We start from the raw sequence: 20638 nt of genomic DNA, 5'->3' as shown, positions 1-20638 counted from the left end.
CACCTTTTGAGCATGGTTGTTACCAGCGTCGCCTTACTGGCACTTGTGCTGGTGGACACGTGAAATAAACATTCCAGTGAGGTCATTGCCAATGCTGCTGGACTGACTCCTTGTGCAGGTGGCAAGTAAAGAAACACCGTTTCGAGCATGGCCATAGCCAGTACCACCAGACTGGCCCTTGTGCAGGTGGCATGTAAAAGCACCCACTGCACTCTCGGAGTGATTGGCGTTAGGAAGGGCATCCGGCTGTGGAAGCTCTGCCAGATCAAGATTGGAGCCTGGCACAGCCATCTGGTTTGCCACTCCTCAGTCAAATCGTCCAACCTAAGCTAGCATGGATAGTGGACGTTAAACGATGATGATATATATATACTCACACTGTGCTTGAGGAGACCTATTGAGTCAAGTACATCATCATCAAAAATCAAATGGAAATTGTAGTTGTGATACCTGTGCCGGTGGCATGTAAAAAGCACCATCCAAACGTGGCTGATGCCAGCGCTGCCTTGACTGGCTTCTGTGCCGGTGGCACGTAAAAAGCACCAACTGATTGTGGACGTTGCCAGCCTCCTCTGGCCCCTGTGCCGGTGACATGTAAAAAGCACCCACTACACTCACGGGGTGGTTGGCGTTAGGAAGGGCATCCAGCTGTAGAAACACTGCTAGATCAGACTGGAGCCTGGTGCAGCATCCTGGCTTCCCAGACCCCGGTCGAACCGTCCAACCCATGCTAGCATGGAAAACAGATGTTAAACGATGATGATGATATGCATATATATATGATGGGGTGGGGTTACAAGGGAGGGGTAACGATGAAGGGGAGGGGAAGGTGGGCAGCAGTGAGGAGAGTAGGAGTGAAGAGAAGTAGGAGTTGGAGCAAGAGAGGGGAGGTGGGTGGGGGGAAGTAGGTGTGAGGTGGAGAAAGGCGAGGTGGAGAGGTTAGATGAAGAGGGGAGGAGAGTTGAGCCCATGTGATGCAAAGGAATAAAGAGAGAAGATTAATCCCTGTTCACGGTGCAAACAGGAGTCTGGATGGCCCCTGTGCAAGGACAATCCAAACACAGATAATAATATATATATATATATATCCACGTTGATGCATGCCTGCCTGTGTTGTAAGAAGTTTGACTTCCAACCTTCTGGTTTTAGGTTCAGTCCCTCAGTGTAGCACCTGGGACATGTGTCTTCTACTATATCCCCGGGTTGACCAAAATTTTGCTGAGTAGATTTGATAGGTGGCACAGTTGCCCTCATCTAGATTTGAACTCAGAGTACAGAGACATAGAACAAATAGGGCAAGTTGTTTTATATGATGCTCTACCTACTCGGCAGTATGCCATAATGCAGGCTGAACGACAATAACAATAACAGCATGTTATGGAAAAAATACCTCCACAAAGTTTGTGAAATATTGGTTGCAGATTGTGGCACAAGGCCAGCAATTTCAAGGGACTGAGTAAGTGAATTACATCGACCCCAGTACTCTTATGGTACTTATTTCGTTGACCTTAAAAGGGATAAAAGGCAAACTCAGCCTCAGCAGAAATTAGATCTCGGATGAAATGCCACCAGGCATTTTGCACAGCATGCTAACGCTTCTGCCAGCTTGCCACCTTGATAATAATAATCCTATCTATTGGAGACACAAGACCTGAAATTTGATGGGAGGGAACTAGTCAATTACATCGACCCCAGTATTTCACCGGTACATAATTTATCAACCTCGAAAGGATGAAAGGCAAAGTTGACCTCGGTGGAATTAGAACTTGGATGAAATGCCACTAAGCATTTTGCTCTGCATGCTAGCGATTTGCTAGCTTCCACCTTGATAATAATAATCCTTTTTATTGGAGGCACAAAGCCTGAAATTTGGATGGGGTGGGGACTGGTTTATCGCCTGAGAGGATGAAAAGCAAAGATGACCATGGCTGAATTCAAACCTAGAACATGCAGACATGCCACTAAGCATTTAGCCAAGCGTGCTAACAATTCTGCCAGCTCACTACTGCAATAATAATAGTAATAATAATAAGGGTTTCAAATTTTGGCACAAGGCCTGCAATTTTGAGAGAGGGAATAAGTTGATTACATCGACCCTAGTGCTCTACATGTACTTATTCTTTCGACCCTGAAAGGGATGAAAGTTAAAGTCAACCTTGACAGAATTTGAACTCAGAACACAAGGATGGACAAAATGTTGGTAAGCATTTTGCCCACTGTGCTAATTATTCTGCCAGCTCCCCCTGCCTTAAATATTTGTGAAATATTAAGAGGGTTGCGACCTTCAAAGAGTGACCTTTTATCACAAAGGAACATAGCCAGAAGAACACTGGGAAAGGTCAGGGCTTATTCTTCTGGAACAGGAAAATGCTTCTAGCCCCAGGTACTTGTTAGCCACACCTTTGTATAGAGTACAAGTGTAGCTTAGAATGCATACAAATACTTTTCATACTTTTCATGTGAAAAATATGAAAACAATAATTGATATATGCTTGGCACATTCAGAATAGCACTGTGTGTGTGTGTCTGTGTGTATGCAATTACACACACACACATATATATATTCTATAATTATAAGCTTAATTATAATTAGGGGTCAGCTAACTGCTTCGCATACCGAATTTAGAAATTGGAGTTAAAAATTCCTTTTCTACTACTGTAAAAAAATAAATAAAAAGTGTGTTACTGCCTGGGAGATTCTTACTGTAGTAGAAAAGGAATTTTTAACTCCTATTTCTAAATTCAGTCGGTGGTGAAGCAATTAGCTGACCCCTAATTATAATTATGTTTACAATTATAGAATATTTGTATAATTTTGCCTAAAAAGTTTAACATACCGATCTACTTGGTAAAATTATAAATTAATTAATTAATTTTACCATTTTATTATTAATATATATGTGTGTGCGTGTGTATACATACATATACATCATCATCATTATTTAACATTTGTTTTCCATGCTGGAATGGGTTGGATGATTTGACAAGAGCTGACCAGTTGAAGGGCTGTTCAGGCCCCATGTCTGCTTTGGCATGCTTTCTACAGCTGGATGCCCTTCCTAAGACCAACCCATTTTACAAGAGTACTGGCTGCTTTTACACAGCACCAGTAAAGGTGCTTTTTATGTCACACCACATTTATTTTCACATATATATACATTTCAACTATATCATCACCATCCTCATCGTTCAATGTCCACTTTCCATGCTGGCATGTGTTGGACTGTTTGACAGGGGACTGGTGAGTCAGATGGCTGCACCAGGCTCCAATCTGATCTGGCAGAGTTTCTACAGCTGGATGCCCTTCCTAATGCCAACCACTCCGAGAGTGTAGTGGGTGCTTTTATGTGCCACCGGCATGAGGGCCAGTCTGGCGGTACTGGCAATGGCCATGCTCAAATGGTGTTTTTTATGTGCCACCTGCACAGGAGCCAGTATAGTGGCACTGGCAATGCCTTCGCTCGAATGTTGTTTTTCATGTACCACCAGCACAAGTGTCAGTTAGGCAACGCTGGTAATGATCACGCTCGAATGGTGCTTTTTACGTGCCATGGGCATGGGGCCCAGTCAGCAGCCCTAGTAACAATCATGCTTAGATGGTGCTCTTAGTGCTCCACTAGCACGGATGCCAATATATATATATAAATTTTATTTTGTAATGAGATAAAAGACCAAGGCTGTGTAGATTTTAGAACATTTATAGATAGAAGGTCTTACAGCTGTTTCCAGGATATTTATTATATCCCTTCATCAGTGAGGGTGTGAGAGTATGGTTAAGAAATAGTTTATTTGGATAAGATATAAAATAGAGAGTGAAGTGGAGGAAATAAAAAGAAAATAGATGTGAGATATGTAGGGATATTGCATTTGTAGATCCATTTTTTTAGGTAGAATGCTATACATATAATATTCCAATACCTTATGAGTAAAATCCAATATAATTTTATCTATCTTGTTATTCTCCTTGTCCTGTCTTTTACTGTTTATATTTTGTACTGTCGTTACTGTCCTGTTTTTGTTACCATTTTTACCCCTCTGCAAAAAGATCTCAAATTTTATTTAATTTGCTTTCCGCGGGAAGGAAAGTTTCAATCGAAGATGCGCATCGCCTTCACCTTCGAAACGCAGAGTAGATGAAACCATGGCGACTGAAGAAGGGGAATTTTCCTTGTGTTATTCGTCCTGTACTCTATTTTATCGTTGTTTAAGAAAAATGTCCAGTTCCTTGGTTTTGTGTTTATGCTTTCATTTCTCATTGTGTTCAACATTTTTTTTTGGTGTCCTATACCCATATATGCATGTATATATACATGTAGAGGTAGGTACGAGTACGTACATATATGTATGTATATATGCATATGTTTTATTTATTTATTTATTAAATATATATATATCTTGTTGATGTCAAGAATTTTATAAACTTTTAAAGAAGCAAGCTAGTATTTGCATGCTTTTATTTATAGCTTTCATAACCTGGTTAGCTGGCAGAATCGTTAGCACACTAGGTACTGTACTGAGCAGCATTTCACCCACTTTTACATTCTGAGTTCAAATTCTGCTGAGGTCAGTTTTACCTTACATCCTTTTGGGGTCGATGAAATAAGTACCAGTTGAACACTGAGGTTCATGTAATCGGTTTAGCCCCCTCCCCAATGATATTCTAAAAGACAACATATATATGTATGGAGGCGCAATGGCCCAGTGGTTAGGGCAGCGGACTCACGGTTGTAGGATTATGGTTTCGATTCCCAACCGGGCGTTGTGAGTGTTTTTTGAGCGAAAACACCTAAAGTTCCACGAGGCCCCAGCTGGGGGTGGTGGCGAACTCTGCTGCACTCTTTCTCCACAACTTTCTCTCACTCTTCTGTTGGCCTGCTCGCTTAGCCAGTGGAGTGGCATCATTTGAAGGTTAAAACAATGCGAAACGCATTGTGACCAGTGATGTGTAGCAACATCTGATAGCCTGGTCGGTCACAGTGATCACGGTGATATATATATATATATAGGTATGTATGTATGTATGTATTTGGGTGCATGCATTATGTATATAACATATGGTATAATTATAAACAGGGCAAATTTTAGTTATTTCTCTGCAGACTGAAAAGATAATGAAAAAACCTTAATCGATTTTTCGAACCTTATTGGGTTCTCGTGAGGGGCGTCCACATAATCCTGACAGCCTCCAGGGAAACAAGCAGCCAAACTGTTTATATGCCCAACAAATGTAGCAGTAACTCTATGAAGGAATCCCTAATTTGCATGCCAAAAGTGTTTAATGTGTGTGTGTGTGTGTGTGTGTGTGAGTATTTATACATACACACTCACACATGTATATTAACATACACATATATGCGCATATATGTATGTGTGTGTATGGGTATGTGGTTGCTAATATGTATCTAACCATCTATCTATCTATCTATTTATATAAGTGTATGTATATATAAATACACATACATATGTATATATATTTGTGTGTGTGTGTGTTTGATTTGCATTTCTATATGTTTGCATCATGTGTGTCACTGTGTGTGTACAGGTAAACACACACACACACACACACACACACACACACACACACACACACACACACACACACACACACACATGTGGTGTCTGCCTCCATGTGGTGTCTGCCTCCATGTGGTGAGTGTTTTCAGTGGCATTAAAAAGCAACAAGCGTTTCTGCAGTAACTAAACTAACCACTTCCGCTGCTATTTACCATTTTCAAGAACTACCAAATTTAGCTTTTGCTACTCTCACAAAAATCTAAGAATAGACTCCCTCTCTCTTTCTTTCTTCCTCCTCCTCCTTGTCACTCCCCTTCTCACTCCTACGCCTCCCACTGCCATTCTTTATTGTAATCTTTTACTTATTTCTCTCATTGAAGTGTGGCCATGCTGGAACACCACCTTGAAACAATCAAATTGACCCCAGTAACCTATTTTTAAGCCTGCTTCTTATTGTGTTGATATCATTTTGCTGAACCACTAAGAGGATGTAAACAAACCAACACTTGTTGTCAAGTGGTGGTGGTGTAAACATAAACACAAGTGAGACATACACACACGCACATGAACACGCATACACAATCACACTCTCTCACACATGTGCATACATTCACCCCCACACACACACACACACACACACACACACACACACATATGGCAGGTACCTTTCAGTTTCCGTTTACCAAATCCACTCAAAAGGCTTTGGTCAGCCTGAGGTTTTAGTAGCAGACGCGAGACTGACCCCCAAGCAGGCTTCTTAACCATTCAGTGACTCCACCTCACTCCTCTCCTCACTCACCTTTTCATACCCATTCCTCCTACCTCCATTATCATCTTGCTCGTTTACCCTTCTCTCTCTTTCACTCTCTCTCTCTCCTTTATATTTTTACTACAGTCATTCCATTGTTCTTTCTTTTGTGGCCATGCTGCAGCACCATGCCGATCACAGTCTACTTCTCTGTCAACTTCTTTGAGACAATTATCGTAATCCCACCTTTCCTGATCGACCAACATTATTTTTTTGGACATCAGCTTTTGTTTTGATATTTATATAATTGTGGTCACCTTGAAATGTGAAGGCGCAATGGCCCAGTGGTTAGGGCAGTGGATTTGCAGTCAAAGGATCACCTAAAGCTTCAAGAGTCTCTGGCAGGGGGTGATGGCAACCCCTGTTGTACTCTTTCGCCACAACTTTCTCTCACTCTCTCTTCCTGTTTCTTGAGTAACGCTGCGATGGACTGGTGTCCCGTCCAGCTGGGGGGAATGCATAGGCCATAGAAACCGGGAAACCAAGCCCATGAGCCTGGCTGGGCTTGGAAAGGGCGCATAAATAATAGTGTTCACCTTGAAAGCAGAAAAAGCAAAGTGAATCCAGGTAGGATTTGAAAGTTTGTAAAGGAAAGTAGCCATATGCATGGCACAGGCATGGCTGTGTGGTAAGAAGCTTGCTTCGCAGCCACATGCTTCTGGCTTCATTCCCACTCTTCTACTATAGTCTCAGGCCAAGCAAAGCCTCATAAGTGGATTTGGTAGAGAGAAACTGAAAGAAACCCGTGTGTGTTTGTCCTCGATTACTGCTTGACAACTGGAGTTGATTTGTTTCCATCTCCATAACAGTTCTTTGAAAGAGACCAATATAGGGAACCAGGCTTTAAAAAAAAAAGAATGCACTGGGGTCAATTCACTTGACTAAAAATTCTTCAAGACATTGCTACATGACTACTTCAAATTTTGGCAAAAGGTAGTAATTTTGAGGGGAGGGGAATTAGTTGATATCACTGACCCCAGTATATGTTAGGTACTTTATTATATTGATCTGAAAAGAATGAAAAGCTAAATGACCTTGGCATGATCAGATCTCAGAATGTACAGAGCAGGAACCAATATCACTTTGCAATTTTTCTGACTTTCTAATCATACTGCGAGTTCACTGCTGTAACTGCGAAAAAAAATTATTCTAATGTTGATTTCAAATTTTGCCACAGTGGAGAAGATAAGTCAATTACATCAACCCCAGAGTTCAACTGGTACTTATTTTATTACCCCCCTCCCACCGCCCCACTGAAAGTATGAAAGATGGTAGAATTTGAACTCAGTGAGTAAAGACAAACAAAATGCTTCTAAGCATTTTTCCCAGTGCCAACGCTTCACCACTCTAAATAATACTAATATTTAGTTTTAAGACGGTAAGCTGCCAGAAATGTTAGCATGCCAGGTGAAATGCTTAGTGATATTTCATCTGTTTTTATGTTCCGAGTTCAAATTCTACTGAGATCAACTTTGCCTTTCATCCTTTCGGGGTCGATAAATTACCGTTTGTGTACTGGGGTTGATCTAATCAACTGGCCCCCTCCACAAAAAGTTCGGGTTTTGTGCCTAGAGTAAGAAAGAAAATTTAGTGCTAAAATACATCTTTCAAATGCACTGGGATGCATTGTCAGTGATGTTTCTGGGGGCTTCAGGCCTTTCAGTATCAGAACCCTCGCCCTGTTGACCCAGCTTGCATCCTAATAGCAACACCCCACTGTTCCACCCTCTTGATCCAAAGTCACCTATTGGCCCTCTTTGCAGTTTCAGTGATGGAATTTATAGCCTTCCTCTTTGCTGCACCAGGATCCCCAAGCTTTCAAGAATGAATACCCCCACAAAAAACCTCAACAGACCACATCTATTGCCTCACAATCCTTTCTACTTTAGGCCTGAAATTTGGCGGGGGGGGGGGAGATAAGTCAGTTACATTGACCCCATTAGTTGGCTGGTACTTTTTTAACACCAAAAAGAATGATAGGCAAAAGATACACTTGACCTTGTTTGTGTTTGTTGTTCTTCTTATTTCCTTTATGCGCTAACAAACACTGCCACTGAAACTAGTCTTCAGTTTCAAAGTATTCCACTTATTTCCACTGCATATAAAACATTTAAAACTAGATAAAACAACATAGAATGAGATCAAATAAAAGCCGTTTAACTGTTTAGCACTGTTTGTGTAGCATCTGAGAGAGGAAACTTTCAACTTCAATCAATCATATAATACACCAACATGGCTTCTGTTATTAAAACCACTTTTCTTTCTCATTAACTCTCTAAATGTCTGCCATTGTAATCATGTAATATCAAGTCTTTCTGTCTGTGTGTCTGTATTTGTCTCTATCTGGCTGGCTGGTTGGCTGTCTAGTATTCTGCTTGGCTTAGAATCAGTGGCATAAAGCAATAAGTTACGTTTGCTGATTTCTATATTGGAATAACTGTTTCTAGGTTTAGCTCAGAACATCCTCGGTGTTTATCACTAAGGAGAGTAAAAGTCAAGTTGAAACACATATCTGATGCACCTCTGGTACTCTGGGTGAATCCATGTACCCATGTATTTTTAATGCAAAAGTGTCTATGAGAAGTTTCTCTAAGACAAAATATTGCAGCTAGTACCATTCCATTGTTTGTACGTATATATATATATATATATATATATATATATATATATATAGTTAATCCAAACAAGAAAGCACAAAAAAACACAGCAACATAAGGACGTGGAACAAATATAGTATTATTGGATGCTCAGGAAAGAAGGAGGGTTTAACGTTTTGAGCGGAGCTCTTCAGCGGAAACATAGAAGGAAAGATCCAGAGAAGGGAAGGCAGAGGAAAAAAAATCGCCAACGGTACACACGAGGTCACTATATATATATAGTAAAAATGTTTCGTTTTTTGATTTGGTTTGCAAGATTCTTTATATGAGTTCGTGTGTTGAAGCATATTTTGTTGTGTCTGGGGAGAGTCATTTTCTTTTGTGCCTTATAATTAACACACTCACCGGTAAAATTTCCACTTATTTTTATTTTCCTAAAATTTTTCGTTGCGTCTTGCATCCTTTTAAATAGTCTTCACTCTTGAAAAGATTGCAAGACACAACGAAAATTTAAGGGAAATAAAAATAAGTGGAAATTTTACCGGTGAATGTGTTAAATTATAAGGCACAAAAAGAAAATGGCTCTCCACAGACACAGTAGTAAAAATGTGTATACTTAATATTATTTTAATCTAAGACTATTTCAAGACATATATTAGTTCTAAACTGGCTAGCTGTCACACACATCAGTAAATGTTTCATTAACCAATTTCTATATAGAAACAAGTGTTTTTCTGAACTCAGAATGTCCCCGCTATTTGTCATGGATGAAACCAAATCATGTTGACAAACCATATCTCTATCTGGCTGGCTGTCTGTCTAGTTTCCCGACCTGGCTAGAATCAGCATAAATCAGTAAGAAATGTTTACTGATTTCTATATTGGAATAAGACGTTTATTGGCTTAGCTCAGGACATCCTTGATGTTTATCACTGGAGAGACTAAAAATCAAGCTGGATCACATATCTGGCAATTCCCTGTATCTAAGTATTTTTAATGCATTTGAATCCATGTATCTAAGTATTTTTAATGCAAAAGTCTCTGAGAAGCTTATTCTGAGACAAAATGTTACAACTAGTACCATCCCACTGTTTATATATATATATATATATATACTAGCAGTATTGCCCGGCGTTGCTTGGGTTTGTTTCGACCCTTTAGAATTTGAATTTTTGAAAACTAAAAGTTTTGCATTATGTAGCTTGTTATTCTCTTTAAGTGAACATTTTTCTGGTTGAAATACACCGAAAAATGGCAACACAGAAGTCAAAAAATTGTAAAAAATAGGGATTTTCATAGAAAAAAAGCACCTTTTTGATGTAAATAATTTTTGGTGTTAACATGGCCCGATTTGAATTTTTTCTTCTATGGAATGAAGAGCAAGCCTTCTTCTAGCATACTCTCAATTTTGGTTAACTTGCGCTGCAGGGTCTCGGAGGAGATACTGTTAGTTAAAGGCTACCAAGCCTGCCATACACAGACAACTTCTGCTTTATATATATATATACACACACACACATATACATATTCTTTTATGTTTCAATCATTTGACTGCGGCCATGCTGGAGCACCACCTTTAGTCAAAGAAATCAACCCCAGGACTTATTCTTTGTTAGCCTAGTACTTATTCTATTGGTCTCTTTTTTGCCGAACCACTAAGTTACAGGGATGTAAACACACCAGCATCGGTTGCCAAGCAATGTTGGCAGTGACAAACACAGGTACACACACACAAACACGTATATATATATATATATATATATTTTATTTTTCTAATTTATATATATATTTCATGCAATTTACGCATGCTTGCAGGTGTGGTGAACACAGTTCATGTCTGACTGAGTAAAGTTCACTATTCAATGCATGGGATAAGGCCTAAACAAACACATTATCGATTTTTGCACTTGCAAGATGAATTTCGGAACAGAAATAGCGCAGTTCAATTTTCATTCGCCTAAACTTTAAGTGACCCATTTTTGGTGGTTCTACGATTTGTTGGCTAGGAGGAGATGTGCCGGGAAGTTAAACACACAGACACACACACACAGATACACACAAGTTGAGTTTTATATATATAGATATATATAATCAAAATAAGCAACAAGGATATCCAGAGGTAATGCAGTATGATTGTTTCATGCGACTCTATTTAATTGAAGAATGCAATCATTTCATTACATCAATTTAAAATGTACAAAGACATAGCTGCACAAAGACATAGAATTTAATTAAATTAGAAGGACACATTAGTATAATTTTATCTAAATTCTCCAAGAGGATAAGGAGATAGACAAAGAACATGTTTTACCAATGGATAATACTGTACTGAATTCTGGTGCCTCAACATAAGTACCATATTCATCTGAATATAAATTTTATATATATATATATATATATATATATATATATATATATGTGTGTGTGTGTGTGTGTGTGTGTGTGTGTGTGTATATATAATCTCAATAAAAATGATAATAATAATAATAATAATAAGGATTATTACAAGTAGTGTTAGCATTACTTTTAATTCCTTTTTATATACATCCAGCTCCAAGCAGACCTACACGTTTCTACTGCATTGATTAGTAACCATTACAATTGCAACCCTACTATAGCACTGGTGCAGTTTCTTAAGGATTATGACAAAGTAGTGTTAGCATTATCTTTAATTCACATTTATATATATAGATACAGACTTACATATGTTTTGACAGCATATGTACAGGGTTGGCCAAAAGTCACCCGGCATTAAATCAAAATTCCATAAATATTCTGTAATTCTGTATTGACTCGAATGAAAAAAATGTGTCACTCAAGAAGGACTTCAGTTTGAACAATTCCCATGATGTTTCATATTTAGATGCTTTTATGAAATTCATTCAGTTGTTAATAAATAAATGGTTTTGATGTACTGTCAGGTGACTTTTGGCCAACCCTCTACATACAGTAAAAATATGTATATTCAACATTATTTTGATCTAAGGTTGCTTCAGTTGCTTGTATTAATTGAATTTTAAACTCGTTAGCTGTCACAAATCAGGAAATGCTTCATTTACCAATTTTTGTATCAGAACAAGTGATTTTTCTGCTTAACTCAGAATGTCCTTGTTGTTTTGATACCAAACCATGTAGAAAACCTTTATTTCATGAAACACCAGTATTTTGAGCTAAGTCATGTGTTTTTAATGCAAAAGTCTCATCACTGCTCAACCACATGGCTGCAGGTTCAGTCCCACTGCATGGCACCTTGAGCGAATGTCTTCTACTATAGCCTCAGGCTGAAACAAAGCCTTGTGAGTGGATCTGGTAGATGGGAACTAAAAGAAGCCCATTGTATGTGCATATATATATATTATATAGGTTAAATTTACAGAAAAACAAAAGATGAAGACAGGTGTATAAACAAGTAGGTGTAATAGTTTGACGCTCAGGAAAGTGAGAAAGTCTTTTACTTTTCAAGCCTGTGCTCTTCAACAAAAAGGAACATGAGGAAATAAACAGAGGGAGAATAAAAACTTGTGGATTTAGCAATCACGTGTGTGTGTATCTCTTTGTGTCTGTGTTTGTCACCCTCCACCACACTTCTTGGACAACAGGTGTTTTATGTTCCTGTAGCTTAGTGGTTCAGCAAAAGAAACTGATGGAAAAAGTATTAGGCGTAAACAAAAAAAAATAACAAATAAATGCTAGCTTCAATTCATTTGACTAAAGATTATTCAAGGTGGTGCTCCAGCATGGCCACAGTCTACTGACAGAAACAAGATAAAAGATAAGTTTCTCTGAGAACAAATATCACAGCTTGTGCCATTCCACATTTGTGCATGCATTATAAATGTGTACACACCCTGATATTTTTATTATAAGACTAATTCAAATGTGCATGTCACTTTAATAGTAGCTTGGCTAACTTCCACATGAATCAGTAAATGTTTTGTTCACTGATTTCTACATTAAAACAAACATATTTTGGCTTAACTCAAGATATATTCAAGGTATTTATCACTGAAGAGACCAAATCAAGTCAAAGCACCATGTCTGGTGATCCACTGGTCTTCTAAGTAAAGCCTTGTTTTAAAGTTTCCATCATAAGTTTCTCAGGTAGTGTTATTCCTTGATTGTATATACATTATAAGTATATGTCTACACCAATATCTTTATCTACGGCTGTTTCAAGTGCATATATTAATTCAAGTGTTCCTATTAGTTATATCTAAAATTTTCAAAACTTCATATGCCATGGGACCCCAAGGAACTGCATCAGTCAACCAGCCCTGAAATGCAGAACATCACAATAATCATACTAACATTGTTTACAATCATCTTCAAGGAAATAAAGAACTCACAAATGTAATGGAGAAAGATGTGATCTGTTCTATCTTTCATTTCTATATAGTTCTCAGTTATTAATTTGTGATGGGTTATTAGCAGAACTGGTTGAGCATCAGACTTAGCATTGTGTGGTTAAATTCTAAATGTGGTTAAGGTACTAAATTCAATCCCTTGTCAGACTCATTACACCATTCATTCTTCTAAGATTGATTCAATAAAAACTGCGTTCAATGTAATCCACCAGAGGAGGTATTTCCCCAGCAGGGCCAAAGTTAAGTGACTTAAAACTAATAAAAGGATATAAATTTGTGTGTGTGCATTTTAAAATTGTAATTAAGAGTTAATCATCATTATTATCGTTTAATGTCCTCTTTCCATGCTAGCATGGGTTGGATGATTTGACTGAACCAGATGGCTGCACCAGGCTCCAATCTTGATCTGGCAGTTTCTACAGCTGGATGCAACTTCTTAATGCCAACCACTCAGAGAGTGTAGTGGGTGCTAGTCAGGCGGTATATCTATATTAATTAGAGAGTCATATCACACACACATATTTATGTGTGTGTGCTTGCGTGCACCTATAATGACGCATGGCTGCTGCATGGTTTAGAACCGTGTTGCTTTCCAACTGTGTTGTTTTGAGTTCAGTCCCATTGCATGACATCTTAGACGTCTTCTTTTACTGCATTGGGTTGACCAAAGTCTTGGGAGTGGATTTGGTAGATGGAAACAGAAAGGACCCCGTCATGTATGTATTTGGATGTGTATATATTTACATGGATGTATGTGTGTGTGTGTGAGAGAGAGAGGGTGATAAAGTGATATGTTTAAAATGATGAGTTACAAGATTGATACAGGGACAATTTACAGCCACTGGTAAAAATAACTCCAAATATATAAATAAACAAAACCTTTTTCAAAGTTACAAACTGTACTGCAAGTGCTCTTAATTGTTTATGCAACAACATGAATGCATCCAATTAACAAATAAACAAAAAATTGGCGAGAGAAAGAGAGTTTTGTTTAAGATAAGTAAATTTAAACATTTGAAAGAAGCAATTGAATTTAAATGGAAACTAATACTGTTAAATATTCTATAAATGGTAATTTATAGAATTTTTATACAATTTTAGACCAAGTTAATGTTGTAAGTTTATTTGGTAGGTACTTTTGGAATATTATCTTATATTCATGGAAATAAGATAAACCACACATTTGTAGTTTAGTTATGCATGCATACACACACAACACACTCACCCACCCAAATGTATATATATATATATATATATATGTATGTATGTGTGTGTGTGTGTATATACACACTTTTTGAATTTGTGTAAATGTGTATAGAACATATCAGTTGAATAAAGTTCAAACAGCACTTTCATATGTTCGTAGTAATCCTCAGGTTTCAAAATATGTATTTATTTGACAGTTGAGTTCTTGACAACTGTAGTTAAATGACTGACTTCTTTCTTTCTATACCTCTTCGAAAAATCCAATAAGCTGGATTTCTAGAATAGGGTTTTCACCAAACCACATGCAGCTTAAACTTCGTTTCTCAGGCGTACTCATATCACTGGCATAGACCCCCACTTTATTGTAACCAATCAGCTTGCGGTTTACACGTAATGGTTTTATGAGGGAGCAAATTTAGTTGGTTTTGATCGTTTATATTTCAGTTGGTGGGAGTCTTCTGTAATTTACTCTTTTACTTGTTTCAGTCATTTGACTGGCCATGCTGGAGCACCACCTTTTAGTTGAACAACTGGACTCCAGGACTTGTTCTTTGTAAGCCTAGTACTTATTCTATCGGTCTCTTTTTTGCTGAACCGCTAATGTGACAGTGATGTAAAAACACCAACATCGGTTGTCAAGCTATGGTGGTGGTGGTGGGGGGGACAAACACACACATAAATATATATATATATACATACACACACACACACAGGACAGGCTTCTCTCAGTTTCTGTCTACCAAATTCACTCACAAGGCTTTGGTCAGACCAAGGCTATAGTAGAAGACTCTTGCCCAAGGTGCCACGCAGTGGGACTGAACCTGGAACCATGTGGTTGAGAAACAAGCTTCTTACCATACAGCCACTCTCTTTTATTCCTTTTCTTGTTTCAGTCATTTGACTGAGGCCATGCTGGAGTACTGCTTTGAAGGATTTCCCCCAAAGACTTTTTTAAATCCTAGTACATATTCTATCAGTCTCTTTTGTTGAACCACTTAGTTACGGGGATGTGAACACTCCAACATCTACCAAATTCACTCACAAGGCATTGGTTGGCCTGAGGATATAGTAGAAGACACTTGCCCAAGGTGCCACACAGTGGGACTGAACCCGGAACCATGTGATTGGGAAGGAAGTGTCTTACCACACAGTCACACCTACACCTATATGTGTGTGTGTGCGTTTATATATATATACTTGAGTGTACGTGTGTGTATATCTGTATGAATACATACAGACATACATACATACACGCATACATGCAAACATACATATGTATAGATAGATCAACAAAGAGACAGATGGAGAATTAGCTGTAAGGAAAAAAGTGTGTGAGTGAAGGGTGGAATTTAGACATTTGTATTTCAAATAACATGTTTTGATGTCCATTTGAAGTATGAAAGCATCAAAGTGTTGCATGAGTGAAGAATTCAAAACAACAACAACAACATTAATCTGTGAGATTATTTATGGAGACAGAATTAGGCAAGTTACAAATTTCACAGAAATCACAAATGTATGCACCAATTACCTACAGTAAATGCGGGCTTTGTCTGTTTATGTGTATGTATGTATGTGTGTGTGTGTATATATATATATATGTGTGTGTGTGTGTGTATATGTAGGCATATATAGATATATGTATATGTAGGCATATATAGATATGTATATGTAGGTATACATATATATATATATAGATGTACATGTAGGTATACATATATATAGATGTACATGTATGTGTATGTATATATACATATGTATATATATATGTGTATGTATATATACATATGTATATATATATATGTATGTATATATATATGTATATATATGTATGTATATGTATGTATGTATGTGTGTATGTATGTATGTATGTATATATATGTATGTATGTATATATATGTATGTATGTATATATATGTATGTATGTATGTATATATATATGTATGTATATATATATGTATTAATGTATATATATATATATGATTGATTGATTGATTCTAGTTTCAGCTCATGAGCTGTGGCCATGCTGGAGCACCGCCATTTGGTGTTGCTACTTGGTTTTACTTCACGAAAGCTTTTTAGCAACTGCCATTTGGTGCATGAGAGAGTTCGATGCAGCTGGCCTCATCTGCACCTCCTGCCGTGAAGTTGGTTCATCTGGGACACCTGACAGGAAGAGATCCAGTTTCATTTTAAAGACATCTGCATCCACCTCATGCAGGTCTCTCAGGTTCTTCGGGAGGATATTGAAGAGCTGTGGGCCTCGGAAGCCCAGGCTATCACAGTATCTTGTCCTACATCTTGATGGCAAATTTGGAGTCCTAGGCACCACGCAGTGGCGCCCAGTTCTGGCATTCGTGTAACTCTCGATGCCAAAGTTTGGGACACGCCCCTCCAGGATCTTCCAGATGTATATTATGGCATATCTTTCCCGCCTACGCTCCAAGGAATATAGTTTTAATCTCTTGAGTCTTTCCCAGTAGCTTACATTCTGCATAGAGGCTATCTTCTTTGTGTAGCTACGCTGCATCGCCTCGAGCTCTGTGATCAACTTGACACTGGATGGTGACCATAACTGAGAGCAGTAGTCAAAGTGGCTTAGGACAAGTGTCCTCCAGAGGACCATCATGGTTTCTTGTTGTCTTGTTCTAAAGATTCTGAGAATCCATCCGGCCAGTCGTCTACATTTCATTGCCAATTTAGCAACATGTACACGAAAGGTTGCGTCATCACTCATGTAAATACCCAGGTCACGCACTGATTGTGCCTCTGGGATTGCTATTCCTCCGGGTCCAGTGTATTCATTGGGTATTGCATTTAGTTTTGCATGCTGATAGTATAAAGCTTGAAACTTTTCAGCATTGAACTGCATGCTATTCTTTTCAGCCCACTTGTATATTTTGTCCAGCTCACATTGCAGGCGTTTAGTGTCCTCAGGGTTCTGTATTGCCTGTGAAACTTTTGTATCATCTGCATAACTTGTGATCGTGGCTCTCTGCATGGCTGAGGGCATGTCTGAGAGGGCCATTATGAAAAGTAGTGGTGCCAGAACAGTGCCCTGCGGAACACCGCTCACTATTTGCGTGTTAATGGAAGTGGCCCCATTGGCTACTACCACCTGACTTCTATCTTTCAGAAAGTCATGAAGCCATTCTCCCAGTTTTCCAACTATGTTGAGATCACGCAGTTTGTGACATATCATTCCATGATCGACTTTATCAAAGGCCTTTGCAAAGTCGAGATATATCACTTCCACATTTGAGTGGTTGAGCAGCCGTTTCAGCACCCAGTCATAGTGTTGTAGGAGCTGAGTTAAACAGCTTCTCCCTGGTCGGAAACCATGTTGGGTGTCGGGCAGCAAGTCATTCTCTTCAAGGAAGGTGATCAGTTTCTTTCTGACTATTCGTTCCATGACCTTGCTGATGTGTGAGGTCAGAGAGATAGGTCTGTAGTTCTTGGCCTCCGCTCTGCTACCTCCTTTATGAATGGGGCATATTTTACCTTCCTTCAGTTTTCTTGGAAGTTTGCCAGCTGCAAGGAAGCTCTGAAAGAGGAACTGCAGTGGTCTTGCTAGGACTCTCTTACATGCTTTTAGGAGGATTGCCGGGAATCCATCGGGGCCAGTAGCTGAGTCTGTTTTCATTTCATCTATAGCCTTGATTACATCGTCTTCCTTTATATCGATGTAATCTATCGTCGCCGCCTCTGATTTTATATCTGCAGTGGTAAAGAAGTCAGTTGGATTGGTGATTTGGAGATGCCCAAGGGGTGGAGTGAAAACACTCTTGAATTGCTCATTCAGTATTTCACTTACCCTCATTGGTTTTCCTGTAAGTGTGCCATCCTTTTCAAGGAGTGGCCCTATTCTACAGTGCACTGTAGCTGTTTCTTTGGCATACCTGTAGAAAGCTCTGGGGTTAGATTTTATGTTGTCTATAGCCCAGGCTTCTTTGTCTGCTCTTTCTTTTTCATGGGAGAGTTGCAGACATTTTTCAATTTCCAACAGTTTTATTTTTAGGCGGGACTTTTCACTGCTTTCAATCTGTTTGTTTAGGCGATTTGAAATTTTTGTACGCCATCTCATTAAAATTTTCCTCTCTCTGGGGATTTTGTTCTTGTGTACAGTGGCCTTTCTCTCTGGGACACATTTATAGCATATGGCTTGCATTACAGACATGAATTGTTTAAGTTTCACGTCGATGTCTGGCGAGGAGAGACATTTAGGCCAGTTTTGTTTGAGGATCTCTTTCTCAATTTGTTTCCAGTTTGCCTTATGGTAGTTCAAGCTGGAAAGATTCTGAGGGTTTCTTGTAGGCAGCATGTCCGTGCTCCCTTTTGGCCTGTACATGGTCAGCTCTACCATGTTGTGATCCGAGAGTAGTGTCAGTGTCACTTTCACATTATGGATGAGATCCATGTCATTTGTGAAGCAGAGATCCAGTGTGTTACTTGCCCTGGTTGGTTGGAGTATTACTTGCTCCCTGTACAGGGTGTTGATGAGGTTCAGGAGGGACCTCGCCTGTCCTTGTTCACATCTTGTCATTCCTGGGAGAGAAAGGCCCTCGGGCCATCTGACATTGGGTAGATTGAAGTCTCCCATAAGAAGTACACTTATGTGTTGTTCTAATGTGATTAGAACTTCTATTTTTATAAGGCAGTCTTCAAACTTGCCCACATGGCTTGGGGCATCTGGAGGGCGATATGTAGCACACACAACTATATCAAGTTGCCTTACATGTACAATTAGTGTGTCACACACCGAGTTTGAGTATGACAAGAGGACCTGGGGTGTGAGGTCCTCACGGATGTACATAGCAACTCCTCCATGACTCCTTTCTTTTCTGTCGGTTCGTAGTACAACATACTGTGGTATGTGTAACTCCGCATCTGCTATGTCCGGTTTCAGGTGCGTTTCTGTGAGTGCTATGCATAAGGCTTGATTGCATGCAACAAAGTCTCTCAAGAACGGGATTTTTGTCCTGTTACTGAGTGTTTGCAGCCCTCTCATGTTCAGTAGGAGCATCGAGGTGAGGTGGATGTATTAATGTATATATATATATGTATTAATGTATATATATATATATGTATTAATGTATATATATATATATGTATTAATGTATATATATATATGTATTAATATATATATATATATATATATATATGTATTAATGTATATATATATATATATATGTATGAATGTATATATATATGTGTATGTATATATATATATATATATATATGTATGTATAATTTCAGCAAAAACAATTAAGATTCAAAAGAATTCAAATGAATATGGTACTTAACTTAGATGCACCAAGATTCCTTATGGTATTAACCATAAAATTATGTGGGGTGATTATAATCAAGAAAAAAGCAACAAGAATGGATCAGTAGATTAGTACAATTGTTTCATACTAAATATCCTTATGAAGTTATAACTTCATAAGGATATTTACACTCTCTAAGAATATATGGAAAACCTATATGTGATTTAGCTGATGAATACTTGACATTATATTTGCTGTAATATTTGCAGCTTGAAATTAAATGTTTTTAGTATGAAACAATTGTACTAATCTACCGATCCATTCTTGTTGCTTTTTTTTGGGTTATATGTATATATATATATATATATATATATATATATATATATATATATATATATATATATATATGTTTGTATATATATGTATGTATATATATGTATGTATATGTATGATTGATTGATTGATTGATTGATTCTAGTTTCAGCTTATGAGCTGTGGCCATGCTGGGGCACCGCCATTTGGTGTTGCTACTTGGTTTCACTTCATGGAGGCTTTCTAGCAACTGCTATTTGGTGCATGAGAGAGTTCGATGCAGCTGCCCTCATCTGCCCCTCCTGCCGTGAAGTTGGTTCATCTGGGACACCTGACAGGAAGAGATCCAGCTTCATTTTAAAGACATCTGTATCCACCCCATGCTGGTCTCTCAGGTTCTTCGGGAGGATATTGAAGAGCTGTGGGCCTCGGAAGCCCAGGCTATCACAGAATCTTGTCCTACATCTTGATGGCAGGTTTGGAGTCCTAGGCACCACGCAGTGGCGCCCAGTTCTGGCATTTGCGTAACTCTCGATGCCAAAGTTCAGGACACCTCCCTCCAGGATCTTC

The 20638-nt window shown here is 38.5% G+C and overlaps 1 long non-coding RNA gene across 1 annotated transcript in view; it reads left to right on the top strand.

Annotated features, from left to right (window-relative positions):
• Positions 1-843: 843 nt before the first annotated feature.
• The window catches only part of LOC118767419, a 22649-nt gene continuing 2854 nt past the window's right edge, over positions 844-20638 (top strand). Inside the window, exons 1-2 of the long non-coding RNA XR_005003338.1 lie at positions 844-915; positions 3812-3817. This is a non-coding gene — a long non-coding RNA (uncharacterized LOC118767419). The remainder of the gene's footprint in view (positions 916-3811; positions 3818-20638) is intronic.

Source organism: Octopus sinensis, linkage group LG21 (genome assembly GCF_006345805.1).
Source record: "Octopus sinensis linkage group LG21, ASM634580v1, whole genome shotgun sequence".
In the NCBI taxonomy this organism is placed as follows: domain Eukaryota; kingdom Metazoa; phylum Mollusca; class Cephalopoda; order Octopoda; family Octopodidae; genus Octopus; species Octopus sinensis.
This window is presented reverse-complemented; position numbering and strand designations above follow the sequence as displayed.